A 24,881-nucleotide genomic window follows, 5' to 3' on the forward strand; every position below is an offset into this window, starting at 1 on the left:
GCTGTCGACCAACACCCCCAGGTCCTTTTCCGCCAGGCAGCTTTCCAGCCACTCTTCCCCAAGCCTGTAGCGCTGCATGGGGTTGTTGTGGCCCGAGTGCAGGACCCGGCACTTGGCCTTGTTGAAGCTCATACAATTGGCCTCGGCCCATCGATCCAGCCTGTCCAGGTCCCTCTGCAGAGCCTTCCTATCCTCGAGCAGATCAACACTGCTGCCCAACTTGGTGTCATCTGCAAACTTACTGAGGGTGCACTCGATCCCCTCGTCCAGATCATTGATAAAGATATTGAACAAGACCGGCCCCAAAACTGAGCCCTGGGGAACACCGCTTGTGACCGGCCACCAACTGGATTGAACTCCATTCACCACAACTCTCTGGGCCCGGCCAGTTTTTGACCCAGCGCAGAGTACACCTGTCTAAGCCGTGAGCCGCCAATAATAATAGTGGAGATCTGGTCAGCAGGGTCAATAGAGGTAATGTCACAGGTCTGTCCATGCTATGGTAGATACTTACCTTTTGTCAGATAAATCATGCCCTGAACTTTGCTCAGTAAAGAGCACCTGGGGTGACTTGCTCAAATGGAGACACCTATATTGCAGATATCCATCCTAGGTTAGATGGTTTTCACTTATGGAAGGTTATTTAGAGAAGGTGTGTGGCCTGGGTGTACTCTATCTTTCTGAAGAAGTCTTAGTTCACTCCAATGACTCCAAAGGAGACCAAAGGTGACCATCTGGCTGATACACACTTCCTATTTTTAACACAGAACTGTGCATGCAAACATCAGTTTAAAATCAGAGCTCATCCTTCTGATGTCTGACCTAGCACAGGCCACCAAATACCACTCAGTAGTGACTTTACTGGGAATAATTAGTACGGTTGTCTCCTTGCACATGGAAATGACTGTACTACCTGAACTGTTAGGTGTCTGCCACATCACCTTAAAAGTTTCCAGACTCACAGATCTGACAGGGAAGGGTTTTCTTCCTGAAACAAAACTTTTTTTTTTTACAAGACACAAAATTCATTCCAGCATGACCCACCTACTCACCACCCTATTGAGTAAGAGCAGAGTAAGTATAATCGTTAAAAGACAACATATGTAAGATCAGTAAAAGAAAACCAGAGGAGAGACCCAATACAAAATTAAACTCTGTGAAATTTGAAGTCAAATATGAATCTCAAGGTATCCTGGGACTAGATCCGCCTAGCTTGAAAGAATGATTTCAACTTGCAGCCTTTGTTTACAAGAACTGCACGCTAATGTCCAGTGAGCGACATGTGGATTCATGCTTATGAGCCGCCTGGCAAATACTTATGCACCTCCCACAAAAACCCTTTAATTAAATGTTAATTAAATGCAACACATTAAGCTTAGCAGACACTCTGCTGCTGAGTTATATACATACACCGCAGACACTCTAATGAAATACTTGACTTTGATTTACGAACATGAATGCAGCTAGAACTGGGTTTTGCGTTGGTATCTAATTTTGCACAAAACAAAGGAGGCCACCATGCCTCTGCTAATGGTTCCAGCTTTTTAATGAATACTTCCCACGATGATGTAATTACATAGTAACTTACAGGCAGGAAAGTGACACAAGCAGAGAAATGCCTTGCATGAAGGGAACCTCCTCTCTTGGCAGTGGGAAATGATTTTGTTGGGTCTCCAGCAGCAAACACCCTTCAGCCACCGGCAGCGATCTCATTTCAGTCCTCATTGCTCTTCCTGCCATCACAAAACCTATACTTGATCTAAAGGGAAAGAAACAGCAGGTATAGCTTGTTTTGTGTCAGGCCAGTTACAGTCAAGATGATAAAGGGCCACAGGTGAAAATCATCAAGAGAAAATTAGAGGTGTCATACTTCAGGAGTGAACCTATTTATGCAGATGACTCCTGATAGAGCTTCTCAATGCCATGTTCACTCATTACACATACAAAATCATTAACACATTATAAACCTTTATTCATCTTGAAAGTAAGGAAATATACCCAAATGTAGAGTAATCTCAAGATTGCCTCCTTTTTATTTTTTTTTTTTTCCCACCTGAAGCTTTACAATTCCAGTGCAGACACTGGCTGGCAATTTCAGAAAAGAAACTCAGAAATACTTCTCTTTATTCCCATCAAGCAATGTGTAGCCTGGTATATGGGACAATTGAAACTCTACAGTATTTATAATATCACACATTTTCTCCTGGACTTTTCTGTGGAATTCTCCTGTAGTATCCAGAGAGGGAGATAGATCCTGTAATGCCATGTATTACAACTCCTCAGTGATAATCAGCATCTAGCCCAGAGTATGCATCCATGCGGTACCCACTCTCACCACAAAATACACTGGCAGAGGAACAGTTTTTTTGCAGGTTTCACATAAAAAGCCCTCCAAAGCTCTGAGACTACTTGAAGGTATCCACCTGCCAAGGAAGCCTCCGGTTCTCCTTCCCAAGGACTGTTCTTAGCTCTTGTGCAATGACACACCTGGCAAAAATGCAGAGCAAATTGCCCCATGCTGAATTTGTGAGGCTTTAGACAGGTATAATGAGCTCAGGCAGAGTTTGTGCTGCTGCACTGCTGTCAGTAACTGGATTGGTACTTTTAATCTTAGTTGAGGTATCATCTCTCTCCATTGTGGCTATTTTCTTTTTCAAGCCCATATCTCTTTCTCCTTAAAAATATATGGCTTATTCCTCAATGTGGAGAAGAGTATTGCTCTCCAAGCAAGCCCAGCAATACAGACAAGAGCAACTTGAAAATAACAACCCTTGCTGAAGTGGTAGGAGGCTGAAGTCACTTATGTTGGCATGGTACTTTGAGATTCCCAGAATGGAAGACATGGCTGAAATGCACATTACTGTCTCAGGGGTGAAGAGGAGAGATAGATGAAATAATGATAAGAAAAGGCAAAATAAATGAGTTCCTTGCCTCCCTGAGGGTAGGCTGTGCTGATTTTATGAATGTGAGAACATATTCTTGGCCTTACACAGGCATCTGTGAAAAATATGTCACTATTGCATCCCTGTATGTGTATCCTGTCAAAAAGAGTGAGCATGGGGAAATTTAGTGCACCTGACACATTCTGCGGGAAGGCTTGTGGAACCAACCACATCTTTCTGGAGGGCTCTGTGTACACCACAGCTAACTAAAGGACCTGCAAGGTCACAGACTACCTTGGATGTAGTCCTAGAAAACCATCCAGGCGCACTAAATAAAACAGAAGCCAGTAAGCATGTGGGGAGAAGTGATCTTAATGCATTCAGATCAGAGAAGTCACCAGCAGAAGGCTCAAGCAGCAAAGCTTGGAACATAAGACCACAAGAAGCTTTACCTTAAACAGAGGTCCTTACCTGTGAGGAAACATAAACAGATATTGAAAACATCTAATTATTCCAGCCTTTCCGTAATGCTAAGTGGAAGGGAGGGAGTTTTCCTTGGGAAGTCTGTAAAAAAAAACCCCCCCCCCCCCCAAAAAAAAAAGATGCTCTTGTATGAAGAAGGCAGAAAAATGCAAACCACTAAATGTTGTGTTGGCAATACTAACAACAAAGCCTTTCTGGACATTCAGACACCTTACCAGTTAGCATGGAGCTGTGAGCCCATAGCTCCCAAGTTGTGCTTAGCCTGCAAGAGATTAGACTACTCTGTACCAATGGAGAGAAACTACTTTTAAGGTATTAGATGACCTATTGTAGATATCTCCTCCAGGATGAGAAGGTTCACACCAAGCAGTGCCTCTGCACTGTGTACAGAGGGCAGACAAATGCTACCCTCAGTCCCTGTAAACCACCCACTTACTTTTTTGGCAAGACTGGAGGCAATTTAAAAGATTTGGATTCTTCAAGGGACAACATACACAAGTTTTGGCTCCAAAAGAAATACAGCACTTCTCTTTTTTTTGGCTCTAAAGGCAGTTTAATTAGCTATAGTCAGCCAGGAGTAGAACATACCATAGAACTCAACTCATGAGCTCCACAGACCAGTTACCACATTGTGCTGGTTATTTAGGAAGCTGAGAAAGCTCTTGTCTAATGCTAGCCTTTGTGAGTTAAATTCTTTCCCAGCCACAGGAACTGACAATGTTGAATGAAGGTGACCTACTGTCCATCTAAAACCTATAACTAATCGAGAAGTCATGCCTGTTTCAAAATATTCCTTGATTTTTGAGACTTATGGCCTGAATATTAAGCAATCCCATGAAGTTAAGGTACCTTTTTTTTCCCTAGAAATGGTTAGTTCTTCTTTCCTTCTCTACATGGAATGACTTCTTTGATTTTAACTTTTTCCCCTCCAAAAGCATGATAATATATTGCTTGATCACAAAGTGTTTAAAAAACACATATAAGCAAATTTTCACAGATGAAAACAGAGTCAATGGCTTTAAAAACTGACTGGTCCACCTACTGCTCAGACTGATCTACTACCAGGATGGGAAGAACAGAAAGAAGCAATTGTCCTGGTTTCAGCTGGGATAGAGTTAATTTTCTTCCTAGTAGCTGGTACAGTGCTGTGTTTTGGATTTAGTGTGAGAATAATGTTGATAACACACTAATGTTTTAGTCGTTGCTAAGCAGTGCTTACACTAGTCAAGGACTTTTCAGCTTCCCATGCTCTACTGACTGAGAAGGCTGGAGGTGCACAAGAAACTGGGAGGGGGCACTGCCAGGACAGCTGACCCAAGCTGGCCAAAGGGCTATTCCATACCATGTGACATCATGCTCAGTACATAAACTGGGGGAAAGCTGGCCCGGGGGGCTGCTGCTCGGGGACTGGCTGGGCATCGGTCGGCAGGCAGTGAGCAATTGCATTGTGCATCACTTATTTTGTATATTCTTTTATTATTATTATTGCTATTATTATTATTATTATATTTCAATTATTAAACTGTTTTTATCTCAACCCATGAGTTTTCTCACTTTTATTCTTTCAATTCTCTCCCCCATCCCACTGGGGTGGGGAGGAGTGAGCAAGCAGCTGTGTGGTGCTCAGTTGCCAGCTGAGGTTAAACCACAACAGCAATAAAGGGTAATAGCATCTAAGTTAATTCCAGTGACATCTAAATGTTAAACACAACAATGAAAGTAAATGCTGCTCATCTATCTGGTGAGAGGGACAGTGATAAAGTCAACAGAAAACTATAAAACAAGTCAGAAAATGGACAAGTGAATTGCCCACTATGAATGAGGTACGCCAACAAATCAATGGCCACCCAGGACTTCAGATTGGTCAGCATGAAGTTATACTCAACTTTGCAGCAGCAGCAAGGAATCAAACCTATAGGTGCTAGGTCCAGAACCGATGAGCATTGGATTAGGCTGTCAATGGCATGAGAGTACAGGGCAATGCTTTGCCTCTGGTACTACACAGTCTGTGGTCCACAGGGCAAGAGTTATTATTCCCCCCCAAAGACAGAAGTGGAATTCATAAATTAGCAACTCAAAACATTGTATGAAGGGAAAGTCACTGGTTCCATGGACACGGGAAATGTTGAAACCTAGGTTCCTGTGAAACTGCATCTCACAATGTCTTAGATGATTATGCTAAAATTGTCATTTGAATTCAACACTATTGGATGTCAGGCAGAAAGAGAAAGATTTTTTCTGAATGCCTGGGTTGTGGAAAAATCTTGAACTGGAATTTGTGCTCTGTTAGACACCAGAGGGGGACAGGAGAGAAACCATACTTTAGTGTCTACAGCAGCCAGGGCTATTCTCCCAGTGGAACCACTAATCATGTCACTCTTCTCTATTTGGAAGTCCATCCATTTTCACCCAAGCTTGTGAGAATTTAATATTTTCCTTCTGTCAGGTTTCACTTAAATTGGCAAATGGACTCAAAAGTCATGAGAAGGGAACAACTGACAGGCTTCAGTATGCAGTCTCAGCTGACTAAGTCTAGCTGAGCAGAATCCATCAGTGGTGAGTTATGACACCCAGATCTGCAGAGGCTGCCAGGACAAGAAAGAAGCACTGAGACAGAGCTCATATTTGGGAGACAAAAATCAAAACAGAAGTATCTGTGTACGTAGGCTGAGGTGCAGGGAAAGGACTTAAAAGGAGGTAAGTTTGCAGAAGACACAAAACTGGGAGGAATGGCTGATACGCCAGAGGGTCGTGCTGCCATCCAGAGAGGCCTTGACAGGCTGGAGAAATGGGCTGGCAGGAACCTCATGACATTCAAGAAGGGGAAGCACAAAGTCCTGCACCTGGGAAGAAACAATCCCATGCACCAGTACATGCTGGGGGCCACCCAGCAGGAAAGCAGCTTGGCAGAAAAGGACCTGGGGGTCCTGGTGGACACCAGGTTGAACATGAGCCAGCAATGTGCCCTTGCAGCAAAGGTGGCAAGTGGTATCTTTGGCTCCATAAGAAAAAAAAGCATTACCAGCAGGTCGAGGAAGGTGATCCTTCCTCTCTACTCGGTACTGGTGAGGCGACACCTAGAGTCCCGTGTCCAGTTCTGGACTCCCCAGACAAGAGACATGGACATACAGGAGGGAGTCCAGAAAAGGGCCACAAAGATGATGAAGGGACAGGAGCATCTCTCCCATGAGGAAAAGTTGAGACAGCTGGGTCTGTTCAGCCTGGAGAAGAGAAGGCTCAGAGGGGATCTTATTAATATCTATAAATACCTGAAGAGCGGGTGCAAACAGGATGGACCCAGGCTCTTTTCAGTGGTGCCCAGTGACAGGACCAGAGGCAATGGGCACAAACTGGAATACGGCAGGTTGCCTCTGAACATCAGGTAACAATTTTTACTCAGAGGGTGACCAGGCACTGGCACAGGTTGCCCTGAGATCTTGTGGAGTCTCCATTCTTAGAAATATTCAAAAGCCATCTGGACATGGTCGTGGGCAACTGGCTTTCAGTGGCCCTGCTTGAGCAGGGGTCTTGGAGGAGATGACCTCCAGAGGTCCGTTCCCTCCTCAAACATTCTGCGAGTCTGTGATTCTGTAAGGAGGAATCCAGAAATTAGATTTTGAAGAGACTGATTGGCTGGAGAATTAATAACCCTGGCAGCTACAAAAAGTGGAGAAAGTCTGGGAAAATAGAGTAGCTGGTAATGCAAGCTATTGCAGTAAACCAAACAGGAGGTGACTGGAGCATGGACTGAAGTCTGGACTGTGGATGACAGCGATTTCCTATGAAAAGGGTTGGGAACTAAAGGAAGAGAGAGAAGAAAGGTTTTCCAACAGGGATGAAAGTAGGTGGTCAGTGAGGAGGAAAATGGCCACACTGATTTTTAGAAAAAGGAAGGGGTAGAGAAGATGGTTCATAACATTAAAGCCTGCGTTAGGCAGGTCTGCGATGTGTTCAGATAATGCTGGGCAATGGACCCTGTCTCCCTTTCGCTGTCATGCAAGTGTCTGGAATGAGGTTCACTCGGGGGAGGGAAATGAGTTCCCAGCAATCACGAGGGAGCAGAAGTTAATTTTTGGGATGGAAATAATTTGGTACTTTGTCAGGACACACAGCAGAACTATTAAAAAAAAAAAAAAACAACAACCACAACCCAACAAAACACCAAAGAAGGAGTTGTATCACTGGGACAAGAGAGACATGGGAACTTTTGTGGGTGTTAAAATTGCCTTTTTTCCATTTTAAGGGAGTAACCGGTGGTCGGCTCTAACAATAACACACTGAATCTTTCATGTTGTCCACAACCAATTATGCCCAGCACATAGCTGGGCGCGCTGTGATCAATTTAATAACAGAGGTGTCAGCTATCTGCAGACAACCTGTGATTAGGTTTGGCTTCATCACACCTACCTATGAAGTGGGCACCCACTAAGCTAATTGGTCTTGGCTCCTTCCTCACTCAACAGAACAAGATCAGCACCTATAGAGGCGACTCATCTTCCTGTCTCCCCACATCTGATCCCCCTCCCAGCTTATGGTGGGATGAATCACCCTACGGAGATATCATTCAACCTCTAATAAATATTGAGGGAACCTACTTGATTGTCTTAAAAAATGGTATAACTCTTAGTTGGCTAAAAGTATAAATCCAGCCTAGATGATGACTTAGGTGCTGTGGTGGCTTCTCTCCATCTGGGGCATGAGTTTTCTGGGTTTATGAGATGGGGATTACCCCATGATAGCACTATGCCAGGAGGTAGGAGCAGCCTTCTATCCAAACAGAATCCCATCCCCACAGGAAGAGAACTACTTTATCCAACTCCAGCTTATAGCTCAGATCTCTTGATATTGCCAAGATGTCATTTAGAGCTACAGGAAAGAAAAGGCCATCAGCTTTTTGACAGTGAGAGCCAATGGGTTGCTTATTTTTCCAGTGGTCATTGGCATGTGCTACGTGGCTATCAAGTTTTGGGGAATGAGGGAACACACGGAAGGCTTCAGAGACTCACCTTCACTGTAATTTGCAGATACTGCTGCATGAGTAATTTCCATGCAAATAACCTTGAGGAAAATATTAATAATATGATAATGAATCATTTGCATACGCTGGTGAGTATGTTGTCAATTGAAACAAGAGAGTTTGTCCAGAGCTCCTTGTCAGCAAACAGAGAAGCAGAATAAGCTCTGCGAGTAACTCTTACACTGAAAATCCCAGCTGATAGCTAAAAAAATTGGCAACAAGCTTGACTTTTTTGCAAGATTTTTTGAATGCCAGATCGCAATGAGAGGCAATGGGACTTGGACACTGTAAAAATGTTACTCAGTGTTCAGAGCTTAATTTCACTCTGTTTTCACCTTTCCTCTCCTGATGATTCCTTGCATGCTGTAACATTTCCTAAATATCAGAAAAAGCAGGCTTCCTGATTTCAAGAATCTGGACATGACAAATACATTCCAGTTGTGCTTCCTTAAAACCCACTAAAATCTGAACTTAATTTTTAGCAGTCAGTTACTTGAAACCAGGACATACACATAACAGAGCAAACCACCAAACCAGACTTGCCCATACAATTTTAGGTATTTTAACTGTGCTGTACCTCTCCCTGCAACAGATCTATGATAATTTCTTCCAGGTGATTTAGAAACTTTTGACAATTCCGTTCAAAGTTGAAAAAAATCCATGCTGTAGACTTACAATTTTCTTCTCCCTTCTTGATATAACCTTCCCTGTGGTGATTACATTTATTACGGGCATAGAAAAGACAGTCTCAAACATGAAATATGTGCTTTGTATGCTAAAAGGGCTAAATTCTCAAAGCTGAGAAAAATTTTGAGAGAAATTGACATAAGTGTAGACAGGAAATTGTGAATGAAAATTGAGAGTCGTTTAGGAATAATTTATTAGATGGCCAAAAGCCAAGCATCTGCGATCAAGGCAGAGGATAACTTTGACTAAAAAGCCATTATAATTTTCTGACAAAGTGAAAACATCAAGTAGAAATATCTATATATAGGCGTGTTATCTTTGTGTCTGTGTGTATTTATTATGTCTAATTACTTCATTACTTCTTCTGTGTATACATGTATTTTTTTCATGCAGATGAAAAAATATACATTTATGTATTTTTCATAGAATCACAGAATTGTTTGGGTTGGAAGAGACCTTTAAAGATCATCTAGTCCAACCCTCATGACATGGGCAGGGACATCTTTCACTAGATCAGGTTGCTCAAAGCCCTGTCCCATCTGACTTTGAACACTTCACATGATGGGGCATCCACAACTTCTCTGAGAAACCTGGTCCAGTGCCTCACCATCCTCATTGTAAAAAATGTCTTCTTTATGTCCAATCTAAATCTATCCTCTTTCAGGTTAAAACCATTGCCTCTTTTCCTGTCGCTACAGGACTTGGTAAAAAGTCTTTCTCCATCTGTCTTATATGCAGAAAGGCCACAATAAGGTCTCCACAGAGCCTTCCCTTCTCCAGGCGGAACAACCCCAACTCTTTCAGCCTGTCCTCATAGCAGAGGTGTTCCATCCCTCTGACAATTTTTGTGCCCCTCCTCTAGACCCACTCTAACAGGTCTATGTCCTTCTTGTGCTGGCGACCCCAGAGCTGGACACAGTGCTCCAGGTGGGGTCTCACCAGAGTGGAATAGAGGGGAAGAATCACCTCCCTCAACCTGCTGGTCATGCTTTTTTTGATGCAGCCCAAGTTATGATTGGCTTTCTGGGCTGCAAGTGCACATTGCCGGCTTGTGTCCAAATTTTCATCCACCAGTATCCCTAAGTCCTTCTCCGCAGGGCTGCTCTCAATCCCTTCATCCCCCAGCCTGTATTGATATCAGGGATTGCTCTCACCCAGGTGCAGGACCTTGCACTTGGCTTTTTTATCTACTCTTTTTTTAATTGACTTTAGTTAGCCTTTATTTATTTACTTATAAATCCCAGATCACAGAGGGCCAACAGAAAAGGACAATTAAAGTTTTCAGAAAGAAAAAATAAGGTGGGGAAATCCCAAACTAAGGGTTGTGGAAGGAAGGTTTTCAAATATACCAGAATAAGAACGAAGCCAAGAATGCCAAAGGCCATCTCCAACTAATGGCATCATAGAAGGATAAGCATTGAATAAACTTTTCTGTTCTATATTAGGAGATCTCAACACTTGTTGAGATTTTCAGCCTTGGTAATGTTAAGTTTTCATACACCTTGGAATCACAGAGACATTTCAGAAGGCTTAGTAAGAGTTACGGCTACTCTCACACCCTAAAAGGGCAAACGTGAAATTATAGACTGCTTAACCTGACATCAAATACAAACACAACATTGAAATACAGCTGTTATTTCGTAAAGAACAGAAGGGCAGGCATATAACTAGTCTCAGTCAACACGGTTTTGTGGGAAAGGAGCACTGCAAAAACCTCAGTCTGATGTCATTCTTTCAGGGCGTTTGCTAGAAGTTATATGGGAGGAAGTATGGACATCTTTAAGGAATTTGGCTTAGTGATCACAGAATCAGAGTCACTGAAGTTGGAAAGGATCTCCTGAGACCATCTAGTCGACCCACCCACTCAAACAGGGTCACCTAGAGCAGGTTGCCCTGGACCGTGTCCCATCAGGTTTTGAATATCTGTATGGATGAAGACTCAAGTCATGAATGACATTGACATTATAAAACAGACCCAAACAGTATCATTACCATGTGAAATCGATTGTAAGATAGCTGACCGACAGACAGTGGGAAATCATTGTTTGATAGACCTGCTTCCAACAAGATTCTGCAAGGATCAGTCTTAGACCTCTACTGATCCTCTATTTTCATCAGCAGTTTGAAAATAAATATAAAACTAATTATGATCAAATTTGCAGACAACAGTAAGTTGGGAAACAGTGACGGGTGATGGGGCTGGAGCAGACCTGTAGGGCAGCCTGGACCAGGCAGTCGGCTGTGCCCTTTCCAGTAAAATGCAGTTGCATCCAACCAAATGCCAAGAACAAGGAGCACGGGACATGCTTACAAAACAGAATGTGGTTTTCTAGCTCACGGGGACTGCGAAGAGGGTTTTGGGAGCTGAATGGCATTCAGCCATGACCTCTCAACACAACGTTGTGGCAAAAGCAGCCTTTGGCTGGATGACCAAGGGAGAAGTGAGTGGGAGAGGAAAGCGATGCTATATTTACAGATAGAGTTGGTCAAGCTGGTACTGCTGAATTTGTGTCACTTTGCTGTCCATCCTTTTCAAAAGGTCACTGGAGGTTCTGGAAAATACTGCACTAGAAGTTAAGATGTAGAGAAAGATTCCCTATTAAGTGAGACATAAAGAGGTCATGCTGTTCATAAAAAAAAATACAGTGCCTAGGTTGTGGCATAAACGTACCTGCATCAGAGGAAATTGTGGGTGTTCAAGTTTCTTTAATCTAGCAGAGAAAGGCAAAACAAATACCAAAAGCTGAAAACCAAAGGCAGAGAGATCCAGATTAGAGGAAAGGCACACATTATTAATGGTGATTAATCACTGAAACAAACTATCCAGGAAAGAAGCAGAATCTCATCTCCTGATGTTTTCAGAGCAAATGTATTTGCTTTCTCAGGCAAGATGCTTTCAGTTAACATACGCTGTCGGTCTTGCTACAGGAGGAATCAGTAAAATTTAAGAAAGAGTTCAAAAAAGGTGACCTAGTGACGCCTATTCTCTTATCTTTTCTTCTAAGGCTTGTATGAGTCTATGAAACTTTACCTAATTAGCTATATTCAGTCATTACAGAGATAATGAGAACACCCTGGTTATATCAGAATCGAGTTACATTTGCATAAGACACCTCCAAACAAGCACAAAAGTCTTCCAGGCAAAAATTGGGTATTAATTGACAAGTGGAGGGGGAAAAAATCCTTTTGCTATCTCCCATAGATTTTTATTCCCATTTTGTCTTGGGGAATTTGTCCTGACCTGGACATCTTTGATCTGAGACAGTGTATGTTTCCACACCTCTCATTTTGCTTGAAAACCTTTTAAAAAATTGATATTCACTCAAATGTAAGTAAGATCTCCTCAGCTTGCAGTTTATTGCAGAAGTTGAATGCAATGTCTGATTTATTTTTCCGTCTGAGTGCTCAACATTGCTTAGAAACATCACTTTGAAGACGTCCCAGATGGTCACTCAAAGGTAGTGGATATGTTAGGCGACTAGGTGAAGAGAGTCATACATTGGTATTTTTGATAGCAGCACAAATATTAAGGGCTGACATATAATATCTGTGCAAGAGTTGGTTTATGTTAACATGATCTCAGAGAAAATTATGTAAAGCCCAAAATTACATCATCATCATTATTATTATGACATTATTAAAAAAATGCCAAAATTAGCATTTTAAGCCTCTTTCTTCCCTTAACTAGCTAATCTCCAGCCAGAACATTGCCCTGTAATAATATATAATGCTAAGGCTGGCAGGCTGGGAACAGAATGATTCTGGAGGTTGGAGCATTAATTAAAAGCAACTGGATTCTGATTTATTCTATTCCCATTCATCAACACAGCTTAGATGCTAGCTTTCTGATTTGGTGTCTGCTGTTTACCTCAATTTCTTTGGCTTGTTAGCAGAGAATCCAGGATTCCTAAGCAGTCTCCCACCTAAATACTAGCCAGGCCTTGAACGGCTTCATTTCCAAGAACAGATGAAAGCAGCACAGTCGTTCCAAAATAGGCACAGGCCAAAACATTCAATGCTCACAGCCAACTGCTCATGAACTGTCTACAAACCAAGAGTTATTGGCAGGCAGCGTATGGCAAATATGTTGCTCTTCAGAAAACTGTGATCTCTTTGTGGATCAGTTTTAAGTAGATAAACGGACCAAATGGTTTGTTATGGATTATATATGCCATTTCTATATGTCACCAGATGTGTTTCAGTGTAAAATCACCAGTCCGTAATGATTAGCTAGCAAGCTAGATATGAGGAGAGCTTGGACAGGCATTTTCAGCTAGCTGGTTTTTAAACCCTTGCCAAGCTAAATCAAACTATGCCCAGCTATCAAACTGTGCCTAATAAACGCCAGTGTTGATAATGAGCACCTGTATTTTTCACTCATATATCTCAGTGTTGTAACAAAGATTCATTGGGAAGCGTAATTACTGTGAGTGAGCATAACAGCGACTATTGCAATTGCTCTAGTAATTGCCAGCCACCATTATGCCACTGATGGCAAGTCAGATAAGGAAGAGAGTGGCAAAAGGTTGCCACTGTGTTAAATACAGATCTGGATTCATATCACCCCTTGCCATGCTCAGAGGGTAACCTTACTCTTCTTTGTAGACTTCAGCTTTACATCATCACAGTAAGTTTTGGCAAATTTCTTCTAGCTTCATACCCTATAGTTCACTTCAGACCAAATTTTAGCTCTTCACTCTTGAATTCAGTGAAGTATCTTCCAATTTAGGAATATGGACGGACAGTCACCGCATAAGCCGTAAGCTCCTGTCAGCCTCTTCATATAGTTGTATCTCTATAACAAAACAAGAGTTCAGAAAAGACTTAGCTTAGAGGGGTATAAGTTCAAGCAAAAGCTTGCACACTAGATCTGTACAGAGGATGTCTTCAATGAGAACAATTTTGCTGAAAAGTACAGAGGCCATAAGAAACCTTGAAATAATTAGAAAACTGGGAAAAAAGTCCATCCAATAGTCCAGAAAATTTTGTTGATCTGTTAGGGCTTCCCAAAGCAGCAGCAACAGGTTGCCAAGAAGATCCTCCGCCATTTCAGTCAGTATCTCAACAACAAACTCTTCTGGTCCTTACCTGGATGGAGATGCGCAGTGTTCTTTGAAAGGACTGTGCTACCACCAAGGGTGGGGTCCCACCAGTCCCAGGCATATCGTGTGCTGCCTTGGCAGTTCAATGGGGGGAGCACTGGGGAACTCAATCCCTGTAAAGCCAAATGTATAGAACACAAGAATATAAAAAAACCAAAACCAAACAGCATTCACTCTCTCTCATGCCATACTTTCTGCTGGAATAGCAGGTTGATTGATGCTGGGGTGTTCACCCAGGCTGGAAGGTGAACTTTGTCTTCATGCTTACATAGCCTGATTTTAATTTAAGGTTTCTCTTTCTCCCTTGTGGATTCCTCTGCCTGCCCTGCTCTGTGAGTTCACTGGATTTTATGAGTTATGCTAATCAGTCTGCTGTGCCTGTGCTAATTCATCATCTGGGCTCCAGCAGACGGATGAAGCCGGACGGCTGTGCTCCTCGCTCTGTACCCCACAGCCTCCAGCAGTCTGAAGGAAGACAGTGGTGGGTAGGGCTAGACACAAAGGTGAGGAGGGACTACTCAGCAGAATAGAAAGGGCAAAGGGATGCCCATTTCTCTCCATCATCTTGGAGGTGGATCTCCTCTCTCCATGCAACTTTTCCTCAAGACACAACAATCCTCCTGAAGTCCAATTTGAGGATGGGGTGCTGGGGAGCTTCTGAGAGAAGCATCAGTGTCAATAAGCTGTCAGGAACTAGCCTTATTCATCATGGTTATTGGGTAACTGCCAAGGACCCTACAGTAATTCAGTTGAGTTTCTTCTCTGCTAAATGAGTTTACAGTGATGAATAGTGTTTTCTGGGTAATTTAATAATATTAATGGGATCTCATTAGGTTGGCATTCATTTACATTCTTGAAGGTATATCCCCTGCTGGCAGTATTTGGAAAGACTGGGGTGGACAGGAAAACCAATATCCTAATTCATTCACATCCCTAAATACTACCAATAAGGTAAAGGTTTTAAAGCACTTTATTGTTTCGGTTTATTTAATTTACATTGCTCTTTGTGTACTGTGGTTTTATTTCCTACACAGGCAGTAAAACCAATATTGTTTAGTCGAAAATGCCCTCAAGAATGATGATATTAGAGTTAGAAATAGATATCAAAATGGCCAGAATTATTATTATTGTTACTATCCAAGAATCAGATGATGGAAATGCAATAATTCACTGAAAATAAATCCATCTTCTACCAGAGCACAAGTAACCTATCTGTATGAGATAAGCAGCACTGATAGCGCTGGTAGCTGTCATCTCAGTCAATGCTCCAGCTATTGAAAAGAGGACTGGCAGAAAGAAGGTATTCATACTGTTTGTTTTGATCTCTCTGAATGAGATCCTCTTTTATATTTTCATTAAATTACATATCTCCCTGTGTGAAACTCACTCTCTCATTTTTGCCTCACAGGACACATGAAGGTACGAATCATCATATGGCATTATCAATAGGAATAACAGTATCGAGGCAAAGAATCGTTCAAGAAGTGAAGGTGCAACCATGAGCCATGATAGTCCAGAAGATCCACAGTGGCAAACTGAAGGCGAAATTTAAGTTAAAACTTATTTTGAAAAAGAAATACCTCAAAATATATTTCTGTGCTTCATGTTCTCGCCGGCCTCTTAGGCGAAGGTAGCTAGAGCATAACATTGAGTGCAACTTAGTTTTCTGGGTAAATGAGACTCTTCTGCAGAATTTTCCTTTGAAGACTAGTGCAGAAGATATTAGCTTTCACCCATGTGTTCCCTGATACTTGCCTTATTGAATTTCTTCCAAATTTTCCTATTCACATCATTTCTCAATACCTTTAAAGAAACCCTTACTCCTAGAAGCTCATACTACAGGCAACTGGAAAATTCCTGATTTTACAAGGAAACTCTTCTTTTCAGTAAATATTTATTTCCCTTTCTGAAAAAAAAATCTTTAAAAAAATTGACATTTCAACTTTTTCATCTTTTAAAATTCTTTTTATGTTGCATAGTGCTGAATATAGTTTTGGATGGGGAAGAGTTAAGCTATTTCTGTGCTGGAATGTAAAAAAAAAAAGGGTAGACAAAAGAAGGGATATTTTTAATGAAATATGTTATTCAGTAAAAATGCTGCCATGTTTTTCATCACAAATTTCAAACAGAATTCTTTTTACGCCAGCTGCAGTTTACCTCTAATACCAGAATAAAATCCCTATCATGCTAAAAACCTCCACATCCTCAGAGCTCATATTTCATGCCGTTTTTGCACCAGAAGAGTGAATAATTCAGCAGATTGGAGTAATGAATCATTTTCTCATCCCAAGGTGGCTGCTGCTCATGATGATTAATACTGATTTATTTATTACTCGTGACAGTCTCAACCAGGTCAGGGCCTCACGATGTGACATACCGTATGGGATACACTGAATAAACAGTTCCTGCCCCAAAGAGCTTGCAGTGTAAGATTTTGTTCTTTGGATTGTCACCAGCGGATAACTGCCCTTAGTGAGCAGCGAACCTTTACCTACACCAACCATGGAAAATACAGTGGAATCGAATTGAATTGAATCGAATCAAATAGATAAACGGTGATGGGTAGAGGGGAGAAGATAATCTCATTGCATAGAAACCTTGACAGTTTATCCTACCTTTGATAAACACCAGATACTTTTTTTTTTCAGCAGCCTCACCTCATGTCACCTGGCAAAAAATGGATGATGAGATGTTTTTTGCAAAGAAGGATCCTGGGAAGAGGCACTTGTAGGCTTCCCGACAGTGCTGTTAGGAGTTGCAGTTACATTATTCAGCTACCCATGCCTGGATGTGTTTAGGCTTTTTGGCAGGCTGAAGTCCCTGGCCAAGAAGGAACTACAGCTGAAACACAGGCTATGTGCAGTCTCATTTCTCTGCATTTATTAATCCTTTTAAAGAAAGACCAATATGTTTTCAATATACAAGCCCACCGATCCACACAAATGCCACCAATTACATTATGGTCTCTTTGCAAAGGAAACAGCTTGCATAAAGCTAATTCCACCCAGAAGGACAGGGGAGCACTGGACAACTGCGAGACAATCAGAACCACTTCACCTTCTCAAAATAGCATGATGGACTGCACTTTCCAACAGCCGGCTGTCTAGGAATAGCAAAAAAAAAAGAAAAAAAAAATTGTTTATTTGCTTCTAAGAGGAAAGTATAGCTTAGGAGCTCACATTTTCTCACAGGCACTGAAGCAGCCTGTTTTTGTTGTTGTTGTTGTTATTACTATTATATTATTATTACTATTACTACAAATTAATATTATTTATATTATTAAATTAAGCATTATTATTCTTGTTTCCCAAGCAGAGATTACATAGGCCATAGTCAAACAAAAAGGATAAAGATATAAAAAAGAGGAAGTCTGTCTTTGTCCCCTGCTCTGTTTGGTCCGTGACACAGGACTTCACTGATCTCCCTGGCATCCCTCCAGCCCAGCCAGATGCTCTTTCCATACCAAAACAGGGGAAGGACGGGGTGGCTGGCATTTTTTCGACAAGTGCTGCTCTACTTCTCATCCTGACATCGCACTCGGCTATATCCCTTTACTCATCCAGCCTCATACATGACACCTGTTAGTGTTGTATTGAGTGGTGTGTGATACTGTCCCATCCTCCTGCCTTCTTTGACAGGTGCTTTTATCTAGTCATCTTTGGGGCGAAAAAAGAAAAAGCTCACCTAAATTCAAGTTAGGAGAATTTACCCACAATTCTCTTTCTCATCCCTGTTGCTCCATAATGAGGAATGGGATTTCTTTTCAGGAATCCTTTGCAATTTTGTCCCTGAAGGAGAAAATTGTCTCAAGGGAGCCTGACTCACACACGCTCAGCTCACATGTAAGTGAAGCGGTATCTGCCGACCAGGATCAAGTCTCATCTTTAATATAGGATGGTTTAGCTGTGGAAGGAAGTCCTCTTGTCTGTGGGTGATGCCCCTGTAAAGGCATCACCCTGGAGGAGAAAGACAACTTTACAATTCAAGAGTATCTGTCCAAAAATATTCAGGAACCATAACTACAGGGCTACACCAGTGACGCATCGATACTGGCAGAGTGTGTCTCCTCCACTGTTCCCTGCTCAAACGAGTATCATTCATCATGTTGTCCTACACTAGGGAGGGACAATTCAGCACCGCAAATGCCTCTAGTCAGTAATTACAATAACAGGGATATTATTTCCCAAAGAAAGTAATTTCAGCCTGCATTTTCTGCTGGAGAGCCCAAATAGCAGAGTTGTGTCAATTTATCCTGGTCAATAATTTCTCCCTAAAAAAGAAACGCTGTTCCAAGCTCATGTTCATATTCTAAACTTGGTATGTCCTATATCTTCAGTGAATGGAAAGATCTGGGACTGCCTATTTCTTGTTCTTTATCTCATCTGTCTCCTTTCTGCACTATTTACTATTACAGGGTTAAGAACTTTTATGTTTTTAAGATTTTGTTTCTTCTCAGTTTTTAGACTCTGATCTTAATTTTTTTTTTTTTTTTTTTTGTGGAGGGTCCCCCTTCTCACCACTTCTCTCCAGAAAACTTCATCTGCAGACACACATTCAACCACTATATTTATGCAAGGGCATCATAAAAATACTCCTTTGTCAGCTACATTCCAAATGGATATCTCATCTTTTCTCTTTGACGTCAACATGTAAATGTCCCATTATCAGCTCAAATTAAGCTAATTTTTAATTTTTATCCCAGGTTTTCCTCCCTCTCCTGTACACTTCAGCTGAAAACTCCGAACACCAGCAAACCAACACAATATTTCCCATTGTCTCCTTTAATGCCTGTGGCAAACACGATTTTCTCGACCATCATATAGACCCTGAATGTCTATCGGCTTCAGATGAGATCTGTCTCTGATCCACCTGTCCAAGGTGTGCCATCTTGGTCTTGCAGATTCACCTTAAATAATAACTACAATCTCACCTTTTTGGCCTCTGCTGCTAAACTAGTGGGCCAGGGTCTCTCACATCTTCCCTAGGGCATTTAGCTGTGCTTCCATCACATGTAACATTGTGAAAGTCACTTTCTGAGGCTATTTTAACACATCTCTATTGACCCTGCCAGTTCCCCTTCCCTGTACATAAAACGTACTGTGCAGTGTGGTAAACAGCGTCCTGCTCCTCACCTCCCTGATCTTCTGCTATCATCTCTTTGGCAAAGTGCAAACCTGCTTCCTCATGGACAAGATTCCTCCCTACCCAGTAGCCCTGTGCCCCTTTCTAGTGTGAGCATCAGCTTGAGAGCCCAGGAGTTACTGATATGTAGGGCAGGATTCATCTCACCCATCTTGTGAAGCCTATCGTATAACCATCTATACCACAGCTCATTGCTTAGAGGTTCCCTGTATAGTCAGTGGGGAAAAAAAAAAAGATACTCCAGGGTCCAACTGACCCACTTTATTTTGAGACGTCTATTCTTAATGACAGGAGGACTTGTATCCAACTCTACAATGCTCCACTGACTATATTGACTGTATCTCCCCCAGTTATAGTGGAGCTGAAGGCAACTGCTTTCTGTGAAGACATCACACGTAGATGGAACCTGCTTATATTACCAAGTGTAAAAATAATTTGTTGCTGTCAAGTGCACAACTTTTTTTTTTTCCCACAGCGAGGTGAAAGCATTTAGCTTCCTTGCAGGAAGAAGCCACTGGCAAGGTGTAAGCTCTGAATACCAATCCAGAAATAACACCTGAAGAACTGACTGCTTCCTTGGGAATGAAAGTGCAGACCGAAAATGTATGCGTGTTCAGCCTGGGCCTTTTATTCAGCATCCACAACAATTTCCACACAGGACATTTTGGGTTAATTAGGTCAGCTCAGATTAGTCACAGCTCTCTTAACGAATGTTTTTAAATAGGTTTCTCTTCTTAGGGCCGTATGGAATAAGTAAGAATCTAGTCAAAATACATGCACGTAACAGCCTTTTCTGGGCTAGGGTTTTAGAAAGTTTATTTAGAGAAAGCCATTAAAAAAGCCAAGTTCTAGTTCAGCTCCCCCTGAGCATGAGGAAATAAATAGTGCCCCTGTAGCGCTAAGATGTGTCTCTGGAAGTAAACAAAATAATGGATACTTGCCCTCTCTGCCCTTTGATTTCAGACCTCTAGACCAGACTGATGGCTGGTTGCCCATACACTCAATAAAATGTGTCCATTATTACAGCCTGTAAAATAGAGCACTAAAGTCATACTGCCCTACAGAAAATACTCAGAGGAGGAAAAAAGGTCTTTTTTTAACGTTGGGTTTTTTTTATCTGACTTCTGTTTCATGTCACCCATGCCAGCCCAGACCCTCCATCCCTTGTCCCCAACCATCACACTGACCACTGCAACTCAGAAACAGCCTGAACTGATGAAAAAGTTTTGTGGGAAATTACAGGCCCATATCTAGATGTGATCCTTGTGCGTGTCCCAGTGCCATGGCACACAAATCTGGGGATCCAGCTAACACAAAACCCTTTAGGAGCATCTCCCAGATATTTGCAGGAGACCCAGTGGCCGCTGTGTTCATAGCAGGGTACTGACACAGTTGGGAGCCACGGAATAGCCTTGAAACCTGGCTACTACCAAGCCAGTGCCATCAAAGACTCTCAATGACAATGGACCTCTTGCTCCTTTACTTGATCTTGCAGTTGTTTCAGCATGGCCAGGAGTTTGTCATGTGTGCTTTAGGGCTGGGTGAGGTTGATGTCCCCATGGGCACACTCTGGATGGATATGGTGGTGGTCATGCCAGCTCTAGCTCTTGGGCTGTGGTGAATCTGCAGAGAAAGCTGGTCAGAGTGCTGTCATGCCTTGTTGCGCTTTGCCTCATCTCACCAAACAGGCAATAAGTGATGGTCAAGGCCATTGCAAGTGAAATTGCTGTGTCTCTAAAGCAAGAGCATCTTGTGTATGTACTAGGGGAGGAAGAGAGAAGGAATGGGGCTAGCAGTGCTAGTGTGAAGCCTGGGACACGATCTGACCCATTGCCCATTTCTGTTCCCTCTGACTCTTTGGGTAGCCCATGCCTCTGACTTCTTCCTCTTGTCTTTAGGAATCTCCCTAAAACACCCTCATATCTATCTCTCACTGAGATAGGTAACCCAGACACTGGCCCACCAGTGCTTTGCCCCTCAGCATCGACCTAAGAAGGTTGTACCCATCTCATCCTCAGCATCTTTGGGATAGAAACAGGACATGATGGCTGTTAGCACTTTCCGAGGCAGGGGAGGAGGAGGTCAAGCTGTTCATCAACCCATCACCTCCCTTGGGGTCTGCCAGCCCACCAACAGTGACACCACATCACTCTCTGAAAGAAGATCCCTCAACCTGAGAAGGAATCACCAACCCTGGCCTCACTGTAGGTCTCTCTCAGATTTTTAACTCCACTCACATGCTGGTTGCAATCTTACCAAGGCATATCTTAATGTGTATGGGTAGTCACAAGATCTTTTGCAATAACTGTGCTCCTATGCGTACTTTTTTCCAAATGGAGAGAAGATAAGTATACTACTCCCAACTGCACCCTCAATTACAACCTCCTCTGGTGGGGATGCTACATGGAGGTGAATAAAAGAGATGGTAGATTTTTTGCCTTTGCTGTGAAGATTTGAAGTGACTCACCATGACCAAAATTAGGCTCAGTATTGCCCATGAACAAGAGACTCCTGGGACAGAGATGGGGCAATGCAAACAGGAATGCTCCCAAGTGCAGGTCTTCTCTGCTGCATGGGTGAGCTCAGTGGATGAACTCATGTGCACGATGGCACAGGGAAATAAAGCCCCAAGTCTTATTTCTGCCCAGGCTCTCTCCCAGCGTAGAGTAGAAGCACTCCTGAGATCAGCACTAGGAGTAATCACTTTAGAAGATGATGTTCTGGGATTGCATAGCTGCAACCGTCAATGACTCCTACAATGAACACTACAGACCCCCATCCAGCCTGTGTCCATCTGAAAGCAACTTAGCAAACCCCAAACACTTCTGAATCCTGGCAGACAGCTAGGTGTAGTCCCTCTCACAAAGCATTCAAACGTGACACAGAAAAGCGGGCAGTCTACCAAGAATCACTTACCCCTCCAAATGGGTGTGATGGAGCCAGTAGGAGAAGAGTGAATGTCCTTCCATCTGCATTCCTGAAACGTATGAAACAACCCAAGGGCAAAGAATTGCTTTTAAAACAGCGTTTTGAGTCTGATTCATTGCAGCAGGGAGAGAGGCCATCTGTCTGGAATTGACACTCCTCCCAAATCCACTACATGTTTTGGGAGTCATTGTCACAGGAGAGTCAAAGAGCTCAGATACCTTCATGCCTGCCTTACACAACTGTTACATGTGTATTCAGCACAGTAAAATAACATCAAATAAAGTGAGAAAGCAAAATTCGTAAATAAAGTACAGAGATAACATGACAAGAACTGATGTTCCAAAAATGTGCAGCATAGTTTATGCAGTCCTAAAAATGACAGTCACTACTATTGTGAACTGAAGTGGTTCCCTGAGTTCAGTTTTACATCTACCTTGTTTAACAGTGGCTGCTCCTATCTTACTTCTGGTAATGGTGCACAGTCCACAATGCCACCATAAAACAGCTTGGAAGGGAGTCCAGGGGAGTGGGGGGTGGAAAGAAAAGAGGGATCTCTCCTGCATATGCCAGGTACAGGGAGGTACTGGAGCTTTCTGGCACTGTCTGGCCAATAGAAACCTTCTAGCTTCTGGAACAAATTTCTTCATGTCTCATTGGATCATGCACTGACATGAAATTTTACAGGTTTAGCATAAAGCTGAGTAAACACAGAGAAGTTATTATGGTTTAGCAGCTATGTGCTAATCCCTGGGTGACACACACACAAGTGTCCAGGAAAGGTCTTTTGAAGCGGACCCCCTCCTGAGTGCTGCAAAGGCCACCTGAAGTTACTAAAGGGGTGTGCTGGTTTTGGCTGGGATAGAGTTAATTTTCTTCATAGTAGCTGGTATGGGGCTATGTTTTGGATTTGTGCTGAAAACAGTGTTGATAACACAGGGGTGTTTTCGTTACTGCTGAGCAGTGCTTACACTGAGTCAAGGCCTTTTCTGCTCCTCACCCCACCCCACCAGTGAGCAGGCTGGGGGTGCACAAGAAGTTGGGAGGGGACACAGCCGGGACAGCTGACCCCAACTGACCAAAAGGATATTCCACACCATATGACGTCATGCTCAGTAAATAAAGCTGGGGGAAGAAGAAGGAAGGGGGGAACGTTTGGAGTGATGGTGTTTGTCTTCCCAAGTCACCGTTAGGCATGATGGAGCCCTGCTTTCCTGGAGATGGCTGAACACCTGCCTGCCGATGGGAAGGAGTGAATGAATTCCTTGTTTTGCTTTGCTTGCATGCGTGGCTTTTTCTTTACCTATTATACTGTCTTTATCTCAACCCACGAGTTTTCTCACTTTTACCCTTCCGATTCTCTCCCCCATCCCACTGGGGGCGAGTGAGCAGTGGCTGTGTGGGGCTTAGTTGCAGGCTGGGGTTAAACCATGACAAGGGGTCAGGTGCTGGATGCAGGCAAGTTGCACAAGCATCCTTCCAGCTCCTGCTGTGAACCTGACGCCTCCCACCCCATTTCAGACCTTGTGTTCTCAGACACAGCGGGGTGCACTGCCACCGCAAAGTGACAGACTCAGGGAGACATCAAGAAACCGGCTGGGAACATCTCAGGTGTGTATTTTTAGCGTGCTACATCTGGAAACTCAACTCTGGGATTTACTATTAGAAAGGCAAAGGAAGTGTGGGAGTGGGTAGAGGGGAAAGCAAAGTACGTCCTGGTAAGGAATGAACAGCCATCAAATGATCACCGTTTGGGTACCTGAGACTTGAGCCCGTGCCCCAGCTTTAGCATCTTCCCCCTTTTTCACATTGACAGACATGAGGGAAGGACTGAAGTAATCTTCACGGGTGTTTAACGGAGAAATGGAAGTTTTGGGAAGGGAGTTGCAGCCCCCTTAGATTTCTTCATAACCTCGTTCTGACTTTTCCACCCAGACATCTGAAAAGGGCATTAAGTGCTTGACCCACCAAGGGAGTCTTTCTGGCTCTCACTCCCTACGTTTGTCATTACTGTCATTTATAAAGGGAGTTTTCAGGACGGGGTAGGAATGCACCTCACTGCCAAAGACCCTCCAGACAGCAACAATAGGATGGTTTGTGGCCTGGGGCTGATGTGATTCGAAGGTCTGGAGGGCCCTTCACGCGCTGGGGTGAGGTGTCAGTCACCAAGAGAACAGCCAGAAGAGTTTAAGCATGGGAGAAGTGGGAGGAGCAGGAGTGTAGACAAGGGATGAATGTCTTGCCTCATCTGCAATCAGTGCACAGAAGAAAATGTATTAATTCATTTGAATACAGGAACTACCATGGAGCACCAGGCTGGTGAGCAGTCCTCAGGCACAACAGGGTTATAACTGGTGGATCAGCGGGAGTCACAGACCAGCACAGAGGGGTCTGGAAGAGGTAACTCGGAAAAACTCATCTTCACCAGCAGTGCCTACCTATAGATGTTCTAAAGTTCTGCAGTTTCCTGGAAATGCTTTCAGAGGCCATAAATTATTGCTTCCCTGAAGACTCATACTTCCCCCTGGGGTGAAATAAGCAGCAGCCTGTGGCCCCCCTTGGGATATGCATCAGATACTCTGAAGTCTCAGCTGGGAGATGAAAAATAGTGAAAGACTTCTAAGAAAAATCTTGATACCAAGC

This window comes from Pygoscelis adeliae, unplaced genomic scaffold, assembly GCF_000699105.1.
Source record: "Pygoscelis adeliae isolate BGI_AS28 unplaced genomic scaffold, ASM69910v1 Scaffold38, whole genome shotgun sequence".
Classification (NCBI taxonomy): Eukaryota; Metazoa; Chordata; class Aves; order Sphenisciformes; family Spheniscidae; genus Pygoscelis; species Pygoscelis adeliae.